This window comes from Piliocolobus tephrosceles, chromosome 9 (genome assembly GCF_002776525.5).
Source record: "Piliocolobus tephrosceles isolate RC106 chromosome 9, ASM277652v3, whole genome shotgun sequence".
In the NCBI taxonomy this organism is placed as follows: Eukaryota; Metazoa; Chordata; class Mammalia; order Primates; family Cercopithecidae; genus Piliocolobus; species Piliocolobus tephrosceles.
This window is the reverse complement of record NC_045442.1, coordinates 35,530,656-35,542,864: the sequence shown is the minus strand read 5'-3', so window position 1 is coordinate 35,542,864 and position 12,209 is coordinate 35,530,656. Positions and strand designations below refer to the sequence as shown.

The 12,209-nt window shown below is 39.1% G+C and overlaps 1 protein-coding gene across 5 annotated transcripts in view; it reads left to right on the top strand.

Annotated features, from left to right (window-relative positions):
• Positions 1-12,209, top strand: part of R3HCC1L (R3H domain and coiled-coil containing 1 like) — a 104,694-nt gene that overhangs the window by 25,590 nt on the left and 66,895 nt on the right. For all 5 annotated transcript variants that reach the window (XM_023206364.2, XM_023206361.2, XM_023206358.2 and 2 more), the window contains one exon: positions 2,340-2,445. The gene's annotated coding sequence lies outside the window, so the exon portion shown is untranslated. The remainder of the gene's footprint in view (positions 1-2,339; positions 2,446-12,209) is intronic.

Sequence of the window (12,209 nt, the reverse complement as noted above, 5' to 3'; positions counted from 1 at the left end):
AGTAGAGACGGGGTTTCACCGTGTTAGCCAGGATGGTCTCGATCTCCTGACCTCGTGATCCGCCTGTCTCGGCCTCCCAAAGTGCTGGGATTACAGGCTTGAGCCACCATGCCTGGCCAGGAGTTTTTAAATATTAGGAATATTAGCTCTTTACTGGTGATGTATGTTACAAATATTTTCTCCCAGTTTGTAGTGTTTATGCGTGGGTATGAATGTTTAGACCTTTATGTAGTCCAGTTTTTGAGTTTTTTGTTTTATCTGAATTTTGGATTAAAATTAGAGGCTTTCCTTGGACCCATGGTAAATAATTCACCTATATTTTCTTCTAGTACTTCTGTGGTTTTAGTTGTTAATTTGGGTCTTTGATCCATTTGGAGGTATGGCTTCTTTAAAAATGAATAGAAAGACCAATTTTGCCCCAATGTTCTTTTTTTTTTTTTTTGAGACGGAGTCTGGCTCTGTCACCCAGGCTGGAGTGCAGTGGCTGGATCTCGGCTCACTGCAAGCTCCGCCTCCTGGGCTCAGGCCATTCTCCTGCCTCAGCCTCCTGAGTAGCTGAGACTACAGGCGCCTGCCACCTCGCCTGGCTAGTTTTTTGTATTTTTTTTAGTAGGGACGGGGTTTCACCGTGTTAGCCAGGATGGTCTCAGTCTCCTGACCTCGTGATCCGCCCGTCTCGGCCTCCCAAAGTGCTGGGATTATAGGCTTGAGCCACCGCGCCCGGCCATCCCAGTGTTCTTTGATATGCTGCCTTTATCATATATGAAATTTCTATTTGGTTTATTTCTGGACTTTCTATTTTCTATACCATTATCACACTGTTTCAATTATAAAGGCTTGATAGTATATCAGGGGCTAGCTTTTTAAATTTTTAGTGTTTTCCTGACTATTCTTGCATGTTTATTTTTCTGTTGAACTTTAGTATCAGCTTGTCTGTCTCAATAAAAAAGCTTGCAGGTATTTTTATTGGGGTTATGTTAAATTTATAAGTTAACATACGGAAAACTGACTTTTTAATGCTGTTATTTCGTGCTGAGATTTCTGTCCAAGAACAAAGAATATCTTTCCATTTGTTCAGATCTACTTTTGTATCTTTCAGGAATGTTTTAAAGTTTTCTTCATATTTAACTCCTTGATAAATTCTCCACTTGTTTTTCAGCTCAATAATACATCTTATAGATCTTTGTTTTGTATATCTACATAGTTTTCTACAGTGTGGATGCACCATAATTTATTTAACCTGGCTGATATGGGTGGACATTAAAGTTGTTTAAAATTTTTCACTATTGCAAACAGTTCTGGAATAAGTAAGTATCCTTGTAGAAGTCTAGTTACTTCCTTATGATAAATTTATCAGAGGAGAATTGCCTCGTCAAAGGTCTTTTGACACATAAAAGTTTCTGAAACATATTGTTAACAGCTTTCCATATTAATAAAATGTATACCTCCATTACACTGTGTTTGAGCCCTGTTCTGTTGACATTCAGCAAAACAGAACCTTATTGCTCTTTTTTAATATTTGCCAGTTTGATAGCAAAACAAAGTATGTTTATATTGCATTACTTTGCTAACTGATGAGTTTTATTTTTTATCCATCTGCCATTCAGCTGGCCAGCATATACTCGTTGAGTATCCACCATGTTCCATAAGCTATCCCATGTATTAAAACTGTAATAATGACTAGAAGTTGAACATCTGTTTGTATCTCTCTTGCGCTCTCTCTCTCTCTCTCTCTCTCTGTGTGTGTGTGTGTGTGTGTGTTTGAGATAGGATCTCGTTCTGTCACCCAGGTTGGAGTGCAGTGGTGCCATCACAGCTCACTGCAGCCTTGACCTGCTGGGCTCAAGCAATGTTCCCACCTCAGCCTCTTCAGTAGCTGGGAGTACAGGTGCATGCTACCATGCTTGGCTGATTTTTATATTTTTTGTAGAGATGGAGTTTTGCCATGTTGTCTAGGCTGGTGTCAAAATCCTGCGCTCAAGTGGTCTGCCTGCCTTGGCGTCCCACAGTGCTGGGATTACAGTCATGAGCTACCATGCCTGGCGTCTTTTTGTGATTTTTATTATTTTGTGTCTTATGTCTTTTTTTTTGTTGACGGTTAGGAGACTTTCCTGTCCTCAGGTCTGAGAATGACAGAAGATGGCATTTCCTTATTCTGTTTGGTTGATGAGCTTCTAAAAAGTTCTTTTGTATGTGTGTCTTCATTGCACATTCTATAGCACATCACTGTGTTAAACGCAGACTTACAAAATGAGTTAATGAAAGTTAAGTGCCTAGACAGGTGTCAAAGAAATAACTATATTTTTATAAAAATAACTTTTATTATTACTGTTTTTCAGGTGAGGCTGCTGTCTGTCAGAAAGGAACTTTTATACAGTTTGTCTTCAGAGACAGTCTATCTGCATGTTGTAGAGTTTTATTAAGAAAATAAATGTTACTTATATGGTAAGTTGCCTTTACTTATGCATATTTTATAGAAATACTGTCTATTTACTCTAAAGATTTGTTTGCTTGTATTTTGTTTCTTCAGTGTCATTTTATTTTGTAACTGTCATGTAAAACAAGTTTGAAAAGTGGCAATTTCCTGAAAGGTGTGGGGTCTTTTGAAGATTTTCTTCTGTTTACTATCTGTCTTAATTTTATTGTTTATAGTAGAGAGGAGAACAGGGGCTGTTTAAATATTGGGATTAGTTTTCAAAGTTGGATCACTAGCTTTGGTCTGTCTCTTTCCACTGTAACAGCTGAGAATTAACATCCTTCTTGTCAAGCCCTGGCTTCACTATAATTCATATAGTGAGCAGCAAAGATGCAGTGTTATTTTAAGGGTTTGATTAACTGATTCAGGAAGAATAGGTGGTCATTTAAATAGTAAAGTATAAAACAGAATGAATAATGTTATTAAATTACTTAGAAATGAAAAAAGATAACTGATTTTAATTTTTAAATATTACCCTATAGGTATTTGTTGTCAGTTAAAAATTTTTTTTTTCAAGGAAAATTTAGTAAGTTCATATGACCTGCTGTTTTGTGAGAGGTTTTCTTACATCCTCTGATGATTTTTTGAGTATATTCCAACTTCTGACTCTCCTGTGTGGCCAGTGACAATGGGCCAGCCGATGCGTAGGGTGATAGCTTTAGTGGTAACCAGAGGGTTGGTCGCAGCAACTGTCAGAAGATAAATATACTCATGTGCTGCTGACGCACGTTGCAAAAATTGGATGGAAAGTATGACATGATACTGGTGATTTGCCGAATTTTCTCTCAAATAGTTTTGTGCAGCTAAACACAGTGAGAAATAAATGTTGATGTTGAGAGCTGAGTTCAAACAAAGTAGTCTCAAATAGAATCCAGGGATGAGGAGCTATAGGCACTGAAAAAAGAGAGGAACAATATTATCCTTAGATTTGTTTTTTTCTTAGTCTTTTTGCTTTTGTTAGCATCAGAAAACTGTCTTAGGTATTTCTGGATGTTTTGCATGGCTCATGTGAGTAGAAACATAGGATTTCATTGTACATGACTGAAAAGGCCTGCATCTCAGAGCAAATCAAAGTGAGTTTTAATCTTGGTTATTTGAAATCTCCTTGTACCTGTCTTATTAGGAGTATTTTTTTTTTTTTAAAGAAGAAACTAATTTGCAGCTGGCTATAAAGAGTCTGGGAAAATGCTGTACTAACACACTGTGCTGTCCCACAAGAGTACTTCTCAAGTCCCCAAACGCAGTGCTGACAATCTGTGACAGCCTGTGAATTGTTGGGCAGCAGTTGGGGAAGATGGACAGCAGAGTGAGGTGGTTGTGTGTAAGTTAGAGGAGGTGGGGAGGGGAAGAAGTGAGAGAAGAGCAGAGCAGCTTCTAAGTTTTGTGGGCAATTTGAATGGAAAGTGTTTTAGGTGTTGTGTTCTGCTAATACAGCTGTGAAATAAACAGCTAGAGGGTGGGGTGGAAATAGTGTATTTCACCTTTCTTTTCAAGGTATTATTGATTCTGTCATCAAAACTGTAAGGTTGCCTGGGCATGGCAACTCACCCCCATAATCCCAGCACTTTGGGAGGCCCAGGTGGGCAGATTACTTGAGTTCAGGAGTTTGAGACCAGCCTGGCCAGCAGAGGGAAACCCCATCTCTACTATAAATATAAAAAATTAGCTGGGCATGGTGATATATGCCTGTAATCCCAGCTATTCTGGAGGCTGAGGCGTGAGAATTGTTTGAGCCAGGCAGGCGGAAGTTGCAGTGAGCTGAGATTGCGCCAGTGCACTTCCAGCCTGGGCGACAGAATGAGACTCTGTCTCAAAAAATCAAATAACAAAAAACCCTGTAAGGTTCTATGTTCTATTGATGAGAGTATGGGTTGGATTGAATTAAAACTTTTGAGGAGACTAGAAATATCACATCATACCAGGAAATGAAACTATAAAGGTAAGGGTAATGGGGATAGGGCTTATCTTTTCCAGGAATTATTATAGTAGTAGTAAGGCCAGTTACCATATCTAGATCCACGATGGCTAGGCCTTTATCTCAGACAAATGTACAGCTTGTTATTTATTTATTTATTTGATTGATTTGATACATATACTATCAGCTGTTACTGTTTCTATAGCAAGCATTGTCAGACATCAAAGACAGGAATTTCTGGATATTATTTGAATTGTGGAGTAGAATTTAATGTGGGCAAGTTATGGTTCAATTCTTTCTTTCAGTATGAGAGTAGTTATACAAAGTAAATAGCTTTGCTATAATGAACCTTTGGCTGTAGCCAGACTAATATTGGGGACTGAATGTTTGTGTTCCCCCTAAACTCATATGTTGAAATCTAGTCCCCAGTGTCATGGTGTTGGAGATGGGGCCTTCATGGTGTAATTTAGTCATGAAGGTGGAGCCCTCATGAATGAGATGACTTCCCTTATAGGAAGAAGTCAGGGACCAGGTGCCGTGGCTCATGCCTGTAATCTCAGCACTTTGGGAGGCCAAGGCAGGTGGCTCACCTGAGGTCAGGAGTTCGAAACCAGCCTGACCAGCATGGTGAAACCCCATCTCTATTACATACAAAAAATTAGCTGGCATGGTGGCACATGCCTGTAATCCCAGCTGCTTCGGAAGCTGAGGCAGGAGAATCACTTAAACCTGGAGGTAGAGCTAAGATTGCACCATTGCACTCCAGTCTGGGCAACAAGAGCGAAAACTCTGTCTCAAAAAACAGACAAACAAACCAAGAAGAAGCCAGGGAGCTAGCTTGCTCTGTGTTTCTGCTATATGAGAATACAATGGGAAATCAACCTACTACAACCTAGAAGAGGGCCTGCTCCAGAACCAGGCCATGCTGGCACCCTGATCTTGAACTTCTAGCTATTAGAATTGTGAAAAATTTTTGTTGTTTTTAAGCCACCCGGTCTATGGTACTTTGTTATAGCAGCCTGAACTAAGACAACCAGTTTCTGTGAGTCTCCAAAATAGCACTTTCCGACTTTTTGCCTCTTCACATGTTGAGTGTGTTCTTTCCACTTGTAATGTCTCCCCTCAGTTCTATGTCTGAATATCTGCTTCTAAAGGCCTAGCCTCAGTTCCACCCACTTTATGACATTTTCCTCACCCATTCCAAGCCCTTAGTGATATTTTTCTCCTCTGGTTTCTATCATTTACTGCTTTTCTTTTATTTGGCAGTTAGAGACATATGTTCCCTTAAAACAACACGAAAACAGTCTTTCCAATTAGGTAGAGACATCTTAAGGGGAAGCTTCATTTTTACTCTCTCGGCTCACTGCAACCTCTGCCTCCTGGGTTCAAGCGATTCTCCTGCCTCAGCCTCCCAAGTAGCTGGGACTACAAGTGCGTGCCACCATGCCCGGCTAATTTTTTGTATTTTTAGTAGAGATGGGGTTTCACCATGTTAGCCAGGATGGTCTCGATCTCCTGACCTCCTGATCTGCCCACCTCAGCTTCCCAAAGTGCTGGGATTACAGGCGTGAGCCACCGCTCCTGGCCCCTACTTTATAATTTCTACTACCCCAGCAGTGATGTCAATGCAATATGTGCACTTAATAAATATTTGATGGTAAAAAAAAATGCCATTGCCTATTGTTAGCTTTTACCCATCTTTAAAAATTATCTTTCTCTTTGTATCATAAGAATAGTAGATAAGAATTGAGTTTAAATACTTGAGCCATGTTCATTCAGGAGATGATTCTTTTTTGAAAGCCTTCTGTAGCCCTGTGTACAGGCATTCTGTTCCTTAAAGTAACATTGCTTTGACAATGTTACTGTATTGTAATTATCTGTTATTCTTGAAACTCTAATTAATAAACTTTGAAACTGCATAGAAGATAAACTCTTAAATTTATTAACTTGCTAATGCTTTCTTTGTCTGAAACCTGCTTTTGGTTTCTCAGTTTCTCACCAGGCACATTTTACACTTGCTGGTATAGCTCCAAGGAGGGAGGTGATAGATACGGAGCTGTAGCTATGTCTCTAACAGACAGACTCTCTACCTCATTTATAATTATTCATTTTTGTCATTATTGTGATGTGGTATTTTAAAAATCAAACTATTCTGTGCTATGCATTTTTACAAACATACATACAGAGTAAAGAGCTTTGCTACAATGAACCTTTGGTTGTAGCCGGACTAGTATTCTGTGCTGTGCATTTTTACCCCAACATAATTTTTAGAAGGTGTATGTTTTAGTCTAGTGCAGTAGTTAGGTGCAGGGACTTTGAAATCCAATCCAGGGTCTTTGAAGTCCTGTCCAACACTTGGAAACTGTGTGATCTTAAGTAACTTAAGTTTCAGATTTCTCATCTGTAAAGTTGGGATAATAATACTACCTCTTAGTATTGTAGTTGGGATCAAATGAGATCATATATATGACACTTAGCTGAGATTGAGTCTGGTGGCCTCTACTTTCAAAATGTACCCAGTGGTTTATTAGCTTTACTCTGTGAATCTTAAAGAGATAAAAAAAATCAAGTTCAATGCATGTCAAGGTTGAGGTAAAGCCCCCAAAGCCTTATCCATTTGAGCTCCTTTATTGTCAACTATAGGATGTCAGTTAAACCCAGAATAGACCCAGGAGAGGAACTAATTTCAAATAACTGTAGAAACAGACCAACCTCCAGATGTGTAATGGGGGAAAGAAGTTTTAAGAGGGAGTTTTTTTCTTTTCTCTCTGCCCCCTACCACCAGTTACATATGCAGAGTAGGAAGCAAACTTTTCTCTCTACCTTTCTATTACATATCATATTGTCGTTGTTCAGTATATTAAAGCTTTTTATCTGACTTTTTATCTGACTGTTAGGTGCTAACATTAAACTTGGAGCAGTTAAATTGGTGAGCTGTGGGGTTACCTTGTCAGTGGAGTGTGAAAAAGACTAAGCTGCGGACTGTTTCCCAGCCTATAAAGCGTGAAATCAGTTGGTGCTGATGCATGGTGACTATAGCCAGTGGAGTATAAAATATGCTGGGGGCATGAATTGTGTTATGTTGTGAGAAAGACCTTTTTGTGCCAGTTTATTTATGTATTTTGGGACCTCTAAGATCCTACTGGAATCATGTATCTTGTATCTCTTGTTGTCTTGATACTTAGTTTTTTCATGAAATGTTTCTTCCAGTTGTGCAAGCTGTATACTTTGTCCAGCTGCAGGCAGAGAGGCAGAGGCAATAAATCCAAATGTCCAAGGCAGACTAATATTAAAATACTGTATTATATTCTGTTTAAGATTGCATCTGAAAATACCATCTGCAGTTGGTATTTGATATACAAGTTTCTTCTGTTTTAGACTCAAGATTTGAAAGTATACTTTGCCTTCTATTTTGACCTTCTGCCAGTGTGAGAACTGTGTTACCAGTTTCACTGGTTGGTGGTCCCGTGTTGAAATGTGCCTCTGGAGAAGGGACATAGAGGACAGCATTTTCAAATGCTTGGAGGAGTTGGTAGGAATAAGTATAGAGATTATTCTTATGGGGAATAGAAGAGAGGGTGTTCCTCTCCTGACACCTGGTGAGGTTCTTTACCATATGGCTTTGAGGGTGAGGCAAGGTGAATGAGGAAGTTTCAGAGACAATAGTGAATTATTGTCAGCCTTTTTAAGTCTGGAAGGTTATTGGAAATAGGCATGCCATGAAAGCATTAAAGGTCTTTCATTCTTATCTTACTTGGTTTTCTCTTTTTACGGCAGCAGTCTTTGAATTTGAACTCTTTTTGGTTGCTTTGCAGTTACATGGATTCTAAGCAAATTGTGAGGATTTATGAAACTAATGCATCATTGTGAGACCATTCTGCTGAGTATCAGGCAGTCTAGTATAGTAGTTAAGTGCAGAGACTTTGAAATCCTAACCAACACTTAGAAGTTGTGTGATCTTTAGTTATTTAAGCTTCAGATTTCTCATATATAAAATTGGGTTAATCATAGCTATCTCAGTACTATAGTTGGAACCAAATGAGATAGTGAATATACAATGTTTACCACAGTCCCTGTCACATAGTAAGCACTCAGTAAATGGTAGCTGATTATTATTCTTTCTCTTCCTCTGCTACTACTAATGGCACTACTCTACCACTACTTCACTTTTGCTTGTAGGGCCTAAACTGTAATGAAACAGAAAACACAATTAGACATGGTTCATTGCGGCAGATTTGGAAAAATACGTCGTTGTTCTCTTGGGCATGGCTTAATAGTTCTTTCTTAGCTAAGTAGAAATGATAAGAAGACTTTTTATTTAAAATGAAAGATAAGAATCTTTGTCTTGGTTTAAGATAGCTTTGTAAATGAGTATAAAAAACTGGTTATTCTAAAATGTATTTGCTTAATGCAAATAAATCAGCCTTTATATGAGCTTTGGGAATATATAAAACTAACAGTTCAAAGAATTGTCAATCCTTATTACTCACCTAACACAACCTTATTTTTTTTTTCCCTGGAGTGAGTGCTTTTTTGGGGAATTGTTTGAAGTTTTTTTCTTGTGCCAAGATAGTCACAGTAGAAGTCTTGTCCAGTGTATGAGGCACATTTTTGGGGGAATGGGATGGAAAAATCACCCCGATCATTTATCCTTGATGGTAATGAGCATTAGTGTGTATAATATATTTGGATTTGATGTGCATTATGTGATTATTTCTTCAGCACAATTAACTTCGTAATTAAACTTTGCTCAGCATATATCCTGAGCATATACTTGGTGGAAAACTGATAATACAGCTATAATGGTGGTAAAACTGCTAGTTTAGTTGATAGACAATCTGGGTTCTAGTCTTAGTTACTACCACTCAAATAGTCTTAGATAAATCCCTCAACCAGATGGTTTTCAAAGGCTCTTTTCAGCTATAAGCTTTTTGTTTGTTTTGAGACTGGGTCTTGCTGTGTCACCCAGGCTGGAGTACAGTAACACAATCATAGTTCACTGTGCCCTCAAATTCATGGGCTCAAGCAGTCTCCCTGCCTCAGCCTTCCAAGTAGTGAGGGTTCCAGATAATGTGCTACCATTCTCAGCTAATTTTCTATCTTACTTTAATTTTGTAGAGACAGTCTTGCTGTGTCGCCCAGGCTGGTCTTGAACTCCTGACCTCAGGCAGTACTTCCACCTCGGCTTCCCAGAGTGCTGGGATTGCCTGCGGGAGCCACTATGCCTGGCTTCAGCTGTAAGATTTGAAGATGGGTATGGAGGTAGCTTACAAACTGGGAAATGTAGTAGTGACACATTTTGGCCACCAGAGGGTGAAGTCCAGTCATTGAAGTTGTGCTCTGTATTTGACCAGAATGTGGCATTCTTGGAAATGAAGAGGACACATTGCTCCTCTGTTCATTTATGTTAAGTCATAGAGCCTCTTGTTGTCTGATTCTACTTGCACTTATTATCTTTCTGCTTTTTTCTTCTCAAAACTTTGTGGGTAGGACTGGGGCAGATATTAAAGAAAGGAGAAGAAAGGAATAGACGTATCTAATTGTCAAGTAGTCATCCAGTTTTGTTCTATAAAATAATGAATGGCTTTTAGATGACCTATGAGCAACCTCAGTGGGAAGCACAATAGTATAGGTCACCACACTTAATTATTTGTGGCCATCTTCCTTCCCCAAAACACATTGGCAGGCACACAACACTTAACCCTCGTTGCCTTCACTCTTTCTGAAATTCCAAGGATGAAAGCAGAATGTCTGAGAAATATAGCAGAATGAGCACAGCCCTTATAATTGTAACCAAGGTTCAAATCTTGCATTGCCACTTAATATCTGTGTAACCACAGACATTACAATTTTGAATTCCAGTATCTTTATCTGAAAAACTAGGATGTTGAATTCTGACCTATACAAATCCCTTTCGGTAAGTCTAATTCTAAGGCTCTGTAAAAATTCTTTAATGTTTATTTGAAGGGCAGTGCTATTCTTAAAACAACACTTTAATAAAGTAGTATCTTTAACAATAGCATGTTCTTTTTTGATAGAAACAGAGCTGTAGATGTTGTTAAGGCTTAAATATTAAAGTATTAAGTAAACTACCATAACACCAAGTAGAAAAACAGTTACTACTCCACCGTGGCATTTTTTTAGCCCCGTAAACAAATACAAACTAATTTTCTGTGAATGTAGGCTCAGGATGGCAGTGGTTCATTCAAGAGGGGCCAAGACTAGGGGGAGCCAGGCCAAGCTGATTTCGGGTATAGTTAATAGTGAGACATTTTGAGAAGTCATCATTTGGGGATAAGTAAGCTTAGCAAAAGAGGGCATGTAGGTTCTGGGAACCTATGCCATGAAGCTGGAGTCAGAATCTATTTCTTCCAGCCACACCAGTGGAAATAACTTTGACACAATATTCAATTATACAAGTCCAAGTTGCTGTCTGAGAGCTCAGGATGATAAGATGGAAGGAACAAGGAAAGGCATGGTGGTCTAAATACCCAGACAAGCTGAGATGAGTGTCTAGAATGTGACAGAGCAAATGGACTCAGAAGTGTGCTTGTGAAAGCAGGCAAGGATTAGTACTTACTACGATATGTACACAAGAGAGTAGAAGCCAGTCAAGCTGATTGGGTGGAAACAACATTTTAGGATTATGTTCAAAAGATAATATTAATCTGTCCTGGTTTGAATCACTATCCTTGGTGTTGGTAGAGAAGGTCTGTTTGGTATGTCTAAGGCTCTACACATGTTTGAGGCTAGTGATTATGTCATTGACAAACTCTAGGTTGTTTGATGGTTCTACTAGCTTTATACTCCATGGGATATACACATAATCACAGATCTGTTCACCACTGCTGCAGAGTTCATTTCACAGAAATGAACTGGCTAATAAACAATTTGGCAGACAAACTAGCTTTTTGAGAAGCTGCTAGGAATGGAGCCCAGCTGTTCCCTTTGGGCTTGAGCTGTTGGAATTCACTGGGTTAGCAGCTAGAAAGAATGAAACTGTAACATTCTTAGCTTGGTTCATGACAGCAAAGCTGAGGTGTTAGGATTTCTGTTCTAGAGGTTTACACTTGCAAGTAACTTAACTTGATTGTGTGTCTTAATATTACTGGGCTTCTGACCACTGAAATATGGCTTGAATCGATGGTGGTTTGGAGAAAGTAGAAAGAGGGCTATCCATCATCCAGAGGCTCCATAGAAGCTGGCTGATAATGCTGCTTTCACCAGGCAGCCATCTGTCCATCCATCCATCAGTAGGATGAAATGAGATTTAGCGGAACAGGCAGCCGTAACTCTGAGCTACTTTCTAACCAACAATTGCAGCCCTGGCCTGAGTCTGACCACAAAGCACAGCACTGGGGTTTGGCGGGATGTGGCAGCAAGTGCAGCCTCCTTCCCGTCACTGCCAGCCTAGAATGTATTCAGTATGAGGCTGTAGCCCAAGCTTACTTCCCATACAAAATTTGACTAAACTTGGGATGACAAGTAGACAGAAATAGTCTTTCAGCTCCAGACTATTTTACAGGTTGAACAGACCCTTTTGGTGGGGAATATTTTTGCTTAACACTTGGGGTACTTCTAGTAATTCTGTCATTGTGGTATTGAGGGATGAGGTAAAGGTAATTTACTGATTTCATTTTGTATAAATTCTTGTTTTTCTTCGTAAATATAAATTTTTACCTAGATTGTTAGGTTGCAAAAATGGAATTTTCATTCTCTCATTTCTCTCTACTCTCTTTGGTGGTGCTAATATGAAAGGCAAGAAAATGTAGATGGGGAAATGGGTAAAAAATTCGAAGCAAGAAACTGATGATCCCT